The sequence below is a fragment of the Podarcis gaigeae genome (genome assembly GCF_964106915.1).
Source record: "Podarcis gaigeae genome assembly, chromosome: 7".
Lineage (NCBI taxonomy): Eukaryota > Metazoa > Chordata > Lepidosauria > Squamata > Lacertidae > Podarcis > Podarcis gaigeae.
Genome location: NC_139683.1, coordinates 59,246,700 through 59,261,331, shown reverse-complemented (window position 1 = coordinate 59,261,331; position 14,632 = coordinate 59,246,700). Strand labels below are relative to the sequence as shown.

Below are 14,632 nucleotides of genomic sequence, written 5' to 3'. Positions count from 1 at the left end.
TGAGATAACTTACAGTGCCAACCTACTTAGTTTCCGCAATAGAACAGCATCATTTTATCTCTGACCACTATTTTAATTATATGCTGCTTCTTGTGGTTTAACTTTTGGTTAATATAGCAGGAGCAGAGCCCGTTCTGGCTACCTTGATTGCCATTCTAAGGCATGGTTAGGGAACTTGTAGTCCTCCAGGGAACCTTGACTCCAGCTCCCATAACTCCTGACCATTGGCCATCAGGTTCGGGGCTCTCCTGCATGAAACTGTAGGTTGTATTTTTGGCATGAGTTTTGCCTGCTTGCCAGGCATGGGAGTCAACCTTTAGCCTTCACAACAAAAACCACTAATTGTGGCTTCAAGTGAATTAATGTGGTCACATCAGCTTTGGGTCTATGTGTAGTTTCCCAAAATTTACACAACATTGAACTTAGCCTGTGCTACACTTTCTTCATAACTGCTTCTAATGCTGATTTATTTATTTGTTAAGCATACAGCTTCCCATCACACCACCCAAGAAATGGCATGTTATGATTTTAGTAAAGCCTTGTTGATTTCTTGATTATTGGTAGATAGGAATGAGAATAGGTGGAATTTGACTCATGTGTCCAGTGTAAACTAAAAATGTTGCCTGTTAGGTAAAGATCTTGTCTTTATGTAAACTTCCATGTGATTGTTTTGTAATCAAAGTTTTAGTATAGTGTGCAGAATGGCATCTACTGAAACTGAGCATGACCTGACCTTATAATTATAGCTAAGCAGCTAGTGTGCTCAGAAGAATAAAGCAGAGGGTCATATTGGTGTTTTAGCTAGTAGATTAACAGATATTCCTCCTCTACCTTTCATTGGGCTGGTTTGTTAGCAAGAATTAACTGTATCGAGCCCTTGGCTTGAGTGCTTCTCCTCTCTTGCCCCCCCCCCCCCCGGCCGACATAACTGTGATGTGAGATATGAAAGCTTTCGCTTCTATTTTACATTAACCACAGTTTGCCATGTGTAGTAGTAATGAGCCCTTTCAAACCATAGGTATTGAAGCTGGCTTGTTTCAACTAGCCTTAGTTAATAGTCATCATGGTTTAGGGTAGATGTGGTAAACCTGTGGCCTGCTAGCCTGGTGAAGCTTGCCGAACTCTTTCAAGCTGCTGCCAGCTTTCATCTCCCTTCGCATTGTGTTGCTGGTATGGGAGGAGAGGTTCAGTTATATGATTCTATGTTGCAATGGGAAGGAAAACCCCTGAGGGAATGCTTGTGGTGTATGCCCAGGTGAGTAAGTGTGTGAGAGAGCATTCTATGTCTGAGTGTATGTCTGGTCTACATATGTGGAGAGTGCATGTTTCTGCATACAGTGGTACCTTGGGCTACAGACACTTCAGGTTACAGACTCCGCTAATCCAGAAATAGTACCTTGGGTTAAGAACTTTGCTTCAGGATGAGAACAGAAATTGAGCGGTGGTGGCATGGAGGCAGTGGGAGGCCCCATTAGCTAAAGTGGTGTCTCAGGTTAAGAACAGTTTCAGGTTAAGAACGGACCTCCAGAACGAATTAAGTTCTTAACCCGAGGTATCACTGTATGTGGTATGTGTGGGTTGTATGTGGGGATGCACATAGGTGAAAGTTCAGGAGAAATTTGGTCATGACCATTGCAGGCAGGTGGCCCTCAAACTGAAAATCTTGGCCACTATTGGTTTAGAGTTCTGAATGTAGTCACGTGTTCACTGTAGACTGAAGCACCGGCAGCCTGGCAAAGTTAGCTCTTTTTTTGCCAAGAAAAACCTAGTTTACTAAACACCAGCTATTAATCTGTTAGGCAAATAATAATTGGTGGGCTACTCAATTATCCTCATAACAGAATCCTCATAAGTTTAGCTCCAGCTGTTACAAATGATAGCTTTTGACAATAATCTTTGTGTGCATTGAAGAAGAGAGGTGAAAATGAACTTTCCCTCAGTCATCTCAGCTTCTTTTCATGTCTTTATAAGAATGTGATGCTTATTGGGACTGAATTGTGCTCCACAGGATTATACAGTGACCTGTTTCTTGTGGAAAGGAAAATATACTTCCCTTGTGTTGAAACATCTGCACTGACATCCTGTTTGCCTCCAGGTGCAATTCAAAATGTTAGTTTGACATATAGAGCACTAGATGGCCTTGGGACTAGGATATCGAAAGGACCCTTTCCTCCTTTCCCAACTTGTTTGTTCACTCAGATCATAGTTTGAGGCCGTTCTCAGTCTACCATCACTTTCTAAGGTTAGGTGAGTGGTACTAGGGCCTTTTCCTGGACAGCAGCCTCTCTTAGGAGCACCCTCAACAGGTATATTTCTTTAAAATATCTAAAATATTTTTTGTCTTGGGAAAAAAATGTTTTTGTCTTGGGGAAAAAATGTTTTTGTCTTGGAAAACTTGAGGCAGTTTTATGTGTAAAATGCCATTATCAGTGCAAAAAAAGCTGCTGCTATTTTGAGGGTCGAAGTTGCAGGAACTACCTTAAAAACCCCTCCTTTTCTCTTGATGGTATGCAGTTCTCATATAAAGCACATAATTTATAGAGTGCTTTAGAGGGCTCGCAGTGCTTCATACATATTACAGTATTTTAAATTACAATAAACATATTACAGTATTTTAAATTACAATAATCTGTTAAGATAAATCAGTACTAGGGACTGAAGATGAGAGTATCTCCTTAAAGCACATAGTAAGTATATAGTGGGACGCGGGTGGCGCTGTGGGTAAAACCTCAGTGCCTAGGACTTGCCGATCGCATGGTCGGCAGTTCGAATCCCCGCGGCGGGGTGAGCTCCCGTCTTTCGGTCCCAGCTCCTGCCCACCTAGCAGTTCGAAAGCACCCCTAAGTGCAAGTAGATAAATAGGTACCGCTTTATAGCGGAAAGATAAACGGCGTTTCAGTGTGCTGCGCTGGTGCTGGCTCGCCAGGACAGCTTTGTCACGCTGGCCACGTGACCCGGAAGTGTCTGCGGACAGCGCTGGCCCCCGGCCTCTTAAGTGAGATGGGCGCACAACTCTAGAGTCGGACACGACTGGCCCATACGGGCAGGGGTACTTTTACCTTTACTTTTTAAGTATATAGTAGATAGAGGTGAGATTCAACTTGAGGACTTCCTGAAATCTAATTTTGGCTGCAGTCTTAACTGCTGTTATCTGGGAGGAAGCCCCTTTGAATTCAAAAGCTCTTAGTTTTGAGTAGACACAGTTAAGATTGTTCTATTAGTCTCTGTGTTACCAGCTCTTATTATAATGTTTAAGGTGCAACTTGAATGACTTTTGGAAAGGAAAACAGAATCTGTGTTGCAGAATTAATCATGCTGTTTAATGTTTAACATCCTAAAAATCACTTGACTGTATTTCAAGAATAGAGCCTTTGAACTGTGATGTTGAGCTCTATTTTGAGGTTGTGTTAATTGTTAATGTGTAAGAATGCAGGACAAAGGTTAACATATTTTGCAAAAGTGTCGCTGCAGAAACACTTGGTAGGAGGTGTGGCAGTCTGGGACCTTGTGTGTACATAAAAACGTCGGTAGTCCTTAGCTAATAAAATAAAATCCCTAGTCCCTTTGTCCTCACATAGCTTTTTATTTTAAAAAATAACTTTTTCTTGGGTTTTATAAACAGGGATTGTAGGAGTAATAAATGATACTAATAAATAGACAAAGTTTTCTATGCCATTTGTTGTTGGTTGTTGTTGGCATCCATCTGTCTTGAGAGACAATGAAGTGTGCCTCCAGGGGTGAAGTCAGAACATTGTGTTAGCCGCACCAAAGTGTCCTCCTCAAGGCGCTAGCCTGTGCAGTGTGTATGGAGATATTGGGCTGCCCATATGACAAGACAAGCCATACTGAAAGCCTCAAAGAAAAGCTGAGCAAGACTTTTGGCACCAGGTTGGCTGCAGGAGCTGCTGGAAGGAGGCATAGAAGGCACCATCCAACCATCTTAGGGACTCCACTCTGGATTTGTGTAGGGTTTACTCCTTAGCTGTTTCTTCTCCCGAAGATAGTCCACAAGGTAGCAGAGATTTAGGGGGAGAGTTTTTCTTCTCCTTGATGGTCTGCCTTCCCAGGTTGACCATCCCCATCTGTCCCTCATTCCCTCTACAGCACGTGCTGCAACTGCCTTGTTGATGTTGGACCCACTATGGGTCTTGTCCACTCAATCTGCCAGAGCTTGTCTTCTCATGCTGGGGAAGCCCCTAACACATTGAGGGCTACCCTCATCTGGTTTAGCTGGCCAGTAGAATCCATTTATTGGGATGTGGCTGCTGTCACATACTGACAGCTTCTAGGAGCCACAGGTGATAGCTCAGTGCAGGGTGGGGACCAAAGGTGGACAAACTACTCCAGAAGGAGCACAGTGTGCTCCCCCACCAGAAGTACGAGTCTTCTTCTAATACCCAAACACATCACAAAAATAGCTTAATAAATTGGCAGCAATAGCTACTACATATGGTTCATTATTAGTGGTCATTGTACAAGTTCTTGGTTCATGGAGTATTTTAAATAAAAACAATAACAAAGGGGAAACAGGATAGAACAGAGTTAACAGATAACATCCAACATCGCTTAGCTAAAATGCCTAATCAGGAGCCATTTTGGTTATGCTTAGATTAAGTACGAGTAATAGTCAATTTTTTCTCTTATGTTTCCAATGGAACAATATAAAATGCTGGTATATTAATGAACGTGGGAGGAGGCTTCAAAGTGAAGATAATAATTTATGTTTAAATTTAAATCAACCAGATTGAGCCAAACACGGATGGCAGGGATTATTCATTTTTTGTGTTATTAAATTCAACCACACCGGGGTAAAGCCATCTTTCTTGATCTGTCCACATGCCAACTGTAGTTTATTTGTTAATATCTCAAGAAGAGCTGTTTCCCAAACTGTTTTGTACCAGTTGTCTATTGCAGTGCCAGAAAGGTCTTTGTAGGTCTTGTTATATTGCTTCTCCCTGCTTGTAATAAATGGCTTACTAATTCTTTATTATGTAAATCCTGATTGTTGTCTTGGCCTCATAGCTTTTGTGAGTCACTTATGGTTAGGGAGAAAAATACATATATCACAGCTCGTATAAACATTCCCTGCCTGGTTACCTGGAGAAACCTCTTCCTTAATTAGTGACTTTAGAGGCCTTATTAGAGATTGCTATTACCCTGATAAAATCTAATGTATTTCTTGCCTTTGCAGTATAGATACATAATGAAGCCTTCATCATGCATACAAATATTGTGGTCTCAGTTATCTGAGTTCTGGTACTGGCCCGGTGAAGTATTGACTGTCACCACCTTCTGAATATAGAATATTAAGACTGTACAGTAGCTTGGCTAAAAGGCATAGAACAAGAATGTAGGGTGAAATACTGTATAGGTTATTTGGAATCCCCTTAGATTAAATCACATCAGCTGTACCTTAACCAAACATTTTGATTTTTCAAAATATACAGAATATGGTATTACAGTCAATTTAAATAAACAAAGTTTATTCTGGACTGCTAACATAGGCAGGTAGCTGCAGCTCTACAGAATTCCCTCATGCTACCATTTAAATTGCTGGGCTTGGAAGGGTAATCATAGTGACAGGAGCAGCTCCTATCTGGTCTGGTGAGGGGTCCCCTGAGAGATTCTGGGCCCTCAGCCACTGCCCTGCCTGCTTCCTCCCAAGTGCTAGGCCTGTGTATTTGGACTATGATTTCTTTGACAGAAATCTTTATCTTGTCAGTTACTTCCTTAATTACAGATGCAAGATAAAAACCAGTAATAGCATGAAACTTTGTCCATTATTGTGTGTTTTCAGGGGCTGATTTCCTGACATAGCAGGGAGACATAACCCACTGCCTCTTCAAATTTAATTTTGTAAAAGAAATCCACTTTAAAAGTTCATAAAGCACAGTGAGGCTGTTCTGTATGTAATGATGTCACTGTAGCTCCCAGGCAGAGAACTCTGCTGATGGATGTGGCTATAAAAAGTGAAGCAGGTTAGCTTTTTGATTGCTTCACACTGTAAATCTATCTGACAGATTCATGCTGAGTTTTCCTATTAGATATTAGGTAAGCTTAAGTCTGATTTACTTGTTCAGATCATTGGCAGTTTTTCCTAATGGCATCAGTTCTGCTGAAGGCCAGATAACAAAGCGGGAGCCCTGTCCCCAAGACATGTTTAGTACAGTGGTACCTCGGTTTACGAAATTAATTCGTTCCTGAAGTCCATTCTTAAACCAAACCCGTTCTTAAACCGAGGCACACTTTCCCTAATGAGGCCTCCCGCTGCCGGTGCCCTTCCACCATTCGGCTTCCATTTGTAGACCAAGGTAAAATTCGCAAACCAGAACACTACCTCCGGTTTTGCGGAGTTCATAAACCGAATAGTTCATAAACAAACAGAACTGTTCATAAACCAAGGTACCACTGTACTTCTGTTGCAATTTGGTGAAATGAGCCAACCCTCTCTTTCACTGTCTACCTCTATACCTGCATGGTTCTGTATCTGAATGATTAATAATAATAATAATGTATTTTGAAAAAGATATGGTTAGCATTGGTTTTAGGGAGGTCTGGCATTTGCCTGACCATGGCAGATGCTGACACCAGGTCTGGATATCTCTTTGGGGGAGAGGCCATAGTTCAGAGGCAGAAAACTTGCTTTGCCTGCTGCCAGTCAGAGTAAACAGTACTGTGCTAGATGGACCAGTGGTCCAACAACATAAATCAGCTGCATGTGTTCCGCTTCTGAATATATTTTCAAGAGAAGAAGGAAGTGTGTGTGTGTGTACATATACACACAAATAAATACAGTATCTGACATGAAGATGGAGATACTGGAATGAAAATAGGCATGTACATTCAAAACACAATTACATGTTTCCCGTTTGAATCCCACCACCATTTTCACAACAGCTGGGGTTTTTTTTTGCAAAGTGAGGCATCTCAGACATGTTTGCAGTTTCCCTCTGCAACTGCTAATCTACAACCTTCTTCCTTATGGAGGAAGGGGATGAAGTCCTGTTCTCAAGTCAGATGTTCCAGCATTTATCAAAGGAGTGTTATAGAAACCCTCTCCTTTCTAGGTGACGAGTTCTAAAGTTGGTTATTGTTGCATTTGACGATTGTGGAATGCAGTATCATTTTCCTCACCCTCTCATACACACACTCACCGGTAATAAGACATGCTAGGTGGATTTGAGCAGGTCCTAGTAGATATTGTGTTGAATTCTGCATTAAGTATATTTTGGTCTCTGTCCTTACCTCTTATATTAGGCAAAGAGCTCAAGAAATCATGTCAAACCTCTCCATGTGAGATAAAGGGGAATGACTCAAAAGTTGCCATTGCAGGTCTCTCTCATTTCATTTGGAAAGGTATTCATTCTGTCAGTAAAAGTACATGAACAACAACTCAGTTATTCATCAGTTTATGCTTAATCATAAAAAGCTTGCTTTCGATAAAATATCACAAAATATTAGTCATGTCACTTGTTTCAAGACCCAGGAAAAATGTGAATTTCTGTTGCAAACAGTAGAAAGGTACTTAATTGCTTGCACATTAGGCTTTTAAAGAAGGGGGTGGTTTGATATTGTCACAACACTATCTACTACCATAAAAAGAGCAAGTGGGGCGGGGGGTGTACACATGATGATGTAATTGCTTTTAAAGATACAGATAGGTAGCCGTGTTGGTCTGCCATAGTCAAAACAAAAATAATTCCTTCCAGTAGCACCTTAAAGACCAACTAAGTCAGTTCTTGGTATGAGCTTTCGTGTGCGTGCACACTTCTTCAGATACACATCTTCAGATACACATCTGTATCTGAAGAAGTGTGCATGCACACGAAAGCTCATACCAAGAACTGACTTAGTTGGTCTTTAAGATGCTACTGGAAGGAATTTTTTTTGTTTTGCTTTTAAAGAGTTTACCATAGAGCTCTAAATACAGTGGTACCTTGGGTTACATACGCTTCAGGTTACAGACTCCGACAACCCAGAAATAGTACCTCAGGTTAAGAACTTTGCTTCAGGTTGAGAACCGAAATCGTGCTCTGGTGGCGCGGCAGCAGCAGGAGGCCCCATTAGCTAAAGTGGTGCTTCAGGTTAAGAAAGGACCTCCGGAATGAATTAAGTACTTAACCCAAGATACCACTGTACAATGGTTCTTTTTGCTTCTGATAAGTAGTATAATAGTTGGTTTTGTCTGTAAGGCAGTTTTTATTCTTTTTAAACTGAAATGCATATTTATTATTTGTTGTAGCCTGGCTGAAATAAGTATTAAAATAGCTCTTGAAAATATGCTTTTGAAAGTCAGTGGATTCCATTTTGTTGCACAAACTAGTTTGTGGTTTCCAGTTGTGGTGCATGAGATACACAATATTTCTTGTTAAACTCTAAAGTTAATATCTTCATAAGAATATTTTGAATTATTACAACTTATTGTTGGAGTGCCAGTTCTTAATAAAACAGCCCCCTTATTACTCTTCATCCTAAAATGAAGCTTTAGAGAAGAACAATATGGATTTATTACAGTTCCTTCTGATTCCTGCTTAGTAATTCTGAAGTACAGGGGAGCTATACTAAATGGTTTTTTCCACTCTCTATGGTTTTAGGTGCATTTTGTAACTGATAATACAGCTACTTTATAAGACTATTCTGACCTGTAGTTGATTGTATGCAAGGGAAGATGAGTTCTAAATGAAAGCTGAAGTGTTCAACCTGTGCATTCTCTTATGGCATAATTAGTATAAGTAATCTACTTGAAGTAGTCTCTGCTGGTGGTACCTCAGCTTTGCTTTTATGCTGTGACACTTTTTCTGGATCAATGTGACCTTGAGCTGATACTCTGATATTTAAAAGTAGTGAAGATTTTGCACAAGGGCAACCAGCTGGGTGACCCTCAGGTTTCTTTAGCTGAAATGTGTGAAGTGTCCATGGAAACATTTGGTGCAAGTTCCAGCTTTCCTCTCCAAAACATAAGGAATTTTTCTTCCATCTAAGTGTGCTGAGGCCAAATTATACTTCTCAATCTGTCTTAATAGAATAGAATAGAATAGAGTAGAAATGTCTTTATTGTACTGTTGTGCAAACCTCCACTGACAGTTGCTTTAAGGTTAGTGATTATACTACTACTACTACTACTAATAATAATAATAATAGTAATAATAATTTATTTATACCCCGCCCATCTGGCTGGGTTTCCCTGCCACTTTGGGAGGTTCCCAATAAAATATTAAAAATACAATAAAGAGATTATTGGCTTCCCTTCTTCATGGAGTAAATAGTTAAACTATGGAACTCACTCCCACATGAGGCAGTGATGGCCACCAACTTAGATGGCTTTAAAAAAAGAGGACTAGATAAATTTGTGCAAGAGAGGGAGCAGTTTGAAGGCAGCAGTGCTTCTGAATACCAGTTCCCACAGGCATCTGATCCGCCTCTGGGTGAACAGGATTCTGAACTAGATGGGCCACTGGCCTGATCCAACAGGCTCTTCTTATGCTCTTGAACTAAAAATGTGCCTGATTTCTAGTTTAATGGGTTCATTATTCCCCTAGGAGAAGGGGAGATATTTTTCTTATGATTTTGTGGCAGGTATTTGAAATTTTAAAAACTTTTACAAATTACTCATAGTGCCACGAGGAACTCTGCATCCTCCCAGCATGACAGCAGCCTTCCTTTGGAATATTTTTTAGTGGTAGACTTCAAGCTCCAGCGGGGGCGGGCGGGGAGAGAGCAGGCGTGGGCGTGGCTGGTGCATGTCCTGGGGGCTTGGCACTCTGCCAGCAGGGGCGTGGCATGCCACCGGCGGGGGCGTGGTGCCCAGTAGGGGGGCAGCCACGATAGCACCCCACTGGGATCGTGCCACCAGGGGCAGTGCGCTCTCCCCACACCCCTGTTCTTCCGCCAGTGTACACCAGTACCGTAACAGTTATTAAGTAAGATAAGCTTCAAACCCCCTAATCCCGATCCACAAATATTCTATCACGCCATCAAGTTTTGTGGGTAACTTCACCTGTCCTATCCTAGCAAATGGCCTGGAAAAAAAAACCCTTGACTTGATCCGTGTAGAACTACTTTGAACTCTATTTTTGTTACTGTTCTCTGTTCTATGTTTCAGATTATTTATGATATAAACTTTTGCACTCACATTGGTATTTGCTTAAAATTCTGTAAAAGTTCTGTTTAGGCAACCCTATTTAGGCATGTAGATGTTACATGTGTATTTTCTCTTTTAAGCTACTGTTGGTTTCCATCATGCTTTTAATTTTTTTAAATGCTTGTTTTTAACTGTCTTTATCAATAATGTTAATGTTTTGTTTTCTAATGTTTTCCATATTTGTAAACCACTTAGAAGGTGCTTTTTTTACAGTCTAGTAGTATATAAATTTTGCCAAGTAAATAATAAATAAATATCTGTGTTTGCTAAAGTCTGTTACTGAAAGGTAAGGTTTTAGCTTCAGATTTTCCCTTTCCCATCTCCATAATATAATCTGGGCAGTGTGGGATGGGTAGCATATAAGCCTTTTTTACTCTATATTTCAAGTAAATGTGCCTCAAACCGCCAAAACCATTATTTTTACTCTTAAATCATTTTATTCTTTCATGAATATATATTAACAGTTGCAACCCTGCTATGGTTATTGCCACCCCACTAGACGCTACTGGTTTTTATGGATTCTTCTTGAACCCCCCAAAGTAAACAAGGCATTGGTAGCAAACACAATTCCATCTGTAGTGCACAATTGTCTCAAATGAATAGTGTTTCAAATCTCAAAAATAGTGTTGCAAATTCCCCCAAATTAGTTTTTCCATGAATTAGTGCACTGGCTCAGAACAAGTAGATTTTGTAACCAGTCAGTTTCAAAAGCAGTTTCGAAAGCAAAGAGTGGGGAAACGTTAATGAACAGAGGGGCTGTACCCTGTAGTCTGTCTAGAAGTCATCTATCAAATGCCATCATTATCTGATTTAGCAGGCTTCAAAATATCTTTTGAAGCTATAGTTGGTTACCTTATAACAATTCTCTTTGGAGTTTTAAAAATTCCTAAAACATTTAAAGATGTACAAGCTTGAGGTTTCACTGTAGCATTATAATATTTAATCTTCAGTTATAAAGCCCCTAATGCAAGATTAGTTGTCAGTCTCTTGATGTATTTCTAATGTGACCCGCAGCACTGAACAAGTTGTTCTCCGCTGTTTTTAAGTAAATGTCTATATCTTATTTAGTAAACAGGCACCGTGAAACCTGTATATAGAGGAGCAGTATATACAAGATGTACCTTTGAGCAAGGAGCTTTGACGTATTTGGTACAAATGCTTCATGTTTCAGAATAAATGCATTGCAGACTGGCACATGGAATCAAATATTACCTTGAGGCTCCTTCTTTCAGTCAGCCACCCTTACCTAATCTTATGAATGAAACCTGAACCATCTGCTTGACAGATGGTGTGGGCAGGTAGGTAACCAAAGAAATTGTGTGTTTTTCTTGCAGATAAAGTTGTGCTTACCATATGCACTTTGTTTACCAAGTCTTTAAAGAAAAGGCTTTATTCCATCTGGATTAGAGAGCCATAATGGGAAGAGAGGCAGTTATGTCTGTACAAAGTGCCTTTCCTCAAACTGCTGTTTACTGGATCATTTATGACTAATTAACGGGCTGACTAATTCATATTGCTCAATAGTGGGTGGACCCTTCAACGCATAAAAGCAGATGTGAATGCTGCCTTTCCTGCCCCTTTGTTTAATCTACAAAACAATCAAATAGTTTAAAGAACTGAGCCCAAATCCTCACAAAACACTGAATATGCAATTACCCCAAACAGGACAATGCGTGCATTGTATTGTATTACAGCTTTTAAATCTAACTTCAGATTTTCACTGAGTTGCACAATGGACTTTCTTCTCAGTATTTTTTTTAAAACACTTTATTTGGTTGGAAGTGCAGCAATCTGGCAAAATTTAAGATAGATGAAGGTGGGGACCCATGAACACCTATTTAAACATATGTTTACATGTAAGCCTTGAGGGATAACTTTTTATTAAAAGAAGAACTTCAAGAACAAGGGGTGTCCCCCGCCCAAGACAGGTGCAGCGCTGTGAATAATTACAGTCCTGCAAAAAGATTAAATTAAATTAAAAAATAGCAGTTATAGAGCAGCTGGCAGGCTTACCTGTGACAGGTATCTCTATATTGAAGGTAGGATATGTTCTGTGTATGTAGGTTACAGTTTGCGTAGACTTGTTCAGTATTTCAAAAACCAGCCCGCTTCAGAACTAGCAAATAGTTTTATGGGGGGAATGTGGCATGTAACAATGATGAGGCATCTCAGTAATTACGGAGCCAGCTGGCTGTAACAAAACACCGTTCTTTCTGGAAATTCAGACAAGAGCCCAGGAACCTTTTCTACTGCAGGCTGTTAATGCACAATCCAGTGCTACTGTCCTTGTCCATGCCACTACCACTCTGTCTCTGAGCAGGCATAGGAATGGGTAGCAGGGGTTGTTTTAGAGGTAATAGGAAAAAGAAGAACTGAATACCTGGACTGTGCATCCTGTACATAGGATTCTATCTGCTTAGGTGCGTATTTCAGTGTAGGCAGATAACTCCTGATACATAATTACAATTGCTGGAGGAGACTCATGAGAGTCCCATGGACTGCAACAAGATCAAACCTGTCCATTCTTAAGGAAATCAGCCCTGAGTGCTGACTAGAAGGACAGATCCTGAAGCTGAGGCTCCAATACTTTGGCCACCTCATGAGAAGAGAAGACTCCCTGGAAAAGACCCTGATGTTGGGAAAGATGGAAGGCACAAGGAGAAGGGGACGACAGAGGACGAGATGGTTGGATTGTGTTCTCGAAGCTACCAGCATGAGTTTGACCAAAGTGCGGGAGGCAGTGGAAGACAGGAGTGCCTGGCGTGCTCCGGTCCATGGGGTCACGAAGAGTCGGACACGACTAAACAACAACAACAAAATAAACATTATTATTGGAAGCTCATTGAAGGTGGTGGTATTGTTTGGTATTCATGGAAAGGCAGGACATAAATACTTCAAATGAATAACATGCTAGAGTGAAAGCATGTACTGTGTTTAGTAGTGAAGCATTGCTGTATCTACATGTGGAATAGAATCAAAACTATGCTAGAGTTTATTCCTTGTAGCAGCCACTTAGCACCATCTCTCCCATCACTGGCCCTCTGTCAAATAATCTGCAGTGATCCTCTCCTTTACCTGCACTGTTGTACATGAAAATATGTGGATGAGAGAGCTGTTGCAATCAGGAGTCTCCCTTTTCCTTCATTCTGTTGTTTATTTCATTATTTAAAGGGCTTATATACTGCTTTTCAGAACAAAGAAGTTTACAGTTGCTAAACTATAACAATAGCAATTGTAAAAACACAACAGTAAAACTGTTGAATCTTACTACAATGAGACAAATAAAGGCTAAAATAGTCTCATACTACCATTGGACACATATTCTAATTATTTGACCCGACTGCCACCTTACATCTTATTTCCCAAATGCCTTTAAAAATGGATATTGTAAGATCTTTCTGTAAAATCAATGGGTCTTGTGTCACTTTCTACAAAATTGAATTCCATTAAATAGGGGGCCACTGCAGAAAAGGCCCTGTTCCTTGTGCTCCTTCAGACAAAAAACCCCCACAACTTTTATTGGCGGAGACTTTACTTATATCCTAAGTCTTAAGATTTGTGTAGTCTGGTACATCAGGGTGAATAACCTTTTTCATCCTGGGGGAAGGCCAGATGGAAAAGTGTGCAGAGTAATGAATGAAAATTTTATCATTGTATTGATGATTGGTCTCTTCATATATACACCCCTTCCTCTCTTTCTGTTTTCTATCCACAATACAAAAAAAAAAAAAAAATGGAATAGTTACATCTTGTAATTACTATCAAAAGGTAACACACATTTCCTCTTTACATATTTGTAAGCATCTATGTAAGATCCATTGTCAGCTTGGAGTTTTTCTGTTTATATGTACACCGCTCTCCGTCCTCCATACTGACAACCCAAGAGGCATTATTGGAATTCAAGGACACATTCCAGCCTGGCAAAAATATTTGTAGCAGGAAGCAGGGCCAGTGAGGGGCGTCATCTGTGGAGAGAGGGCTGTGTGGCCTGAGGAGAGTTCCATGGGCAAGATAGAGAGGCCCCGGGGCTTTAGGTTTTCCACTCCTGTATAACTGATCCATAAGGTAACCTAGTCCCAAACTGTTTAGGGCTTTAACGGTTATCATCAGCACTTTGAGTCAAGCCTGGAAACGCACTGGCAACCAGTGCAACTGGTGCAGTAACATTGTGATACTATCTGACCATCTGGCCCAGGCCAAAAGTCAGGCAGCTGAATTCTGTGCTAGCAGTAGTTTCTGAGCTATCTTCAATGGCAGTGCTAATAAGAATCATAACAGCCTTCTAGTTTCTGTCACCAGAATCATCACTAAATGTCTGTGGTGGGGAGGGTGTCAGATTTGCAAAAGCAAAGTTAGCATTTTTCTCTTACCCAAAGGGTCAGGTTTATAAGGATGATGAAGTCTATATTTCAGGCAGGGTTGCTAGCTAAGCACCCTCAGATTCCATGAGTTGAAAGTAGGGCCGGGCGATAAATCACGATATCATCCAAA

At 40.6% G+C, this 14,632-nt stretch overlaps 1 protein-coding gene across 5 annotated transcripts in view; it reads left to right on the top strand.

Annotated features, from left to right (window-relative positions):
* CDKAL1 (CDKAL1 threonylcarbamoyladenosine tRNA methylthiotransferase) overlaps positions 1-14,632 on the top strand; it is a 232,859-nt gene that overhangs the window by 49,495 nt on the left and 168,732 nt on the right. The gene's annotated exons all lie outside the window — the stretch shown is intronic.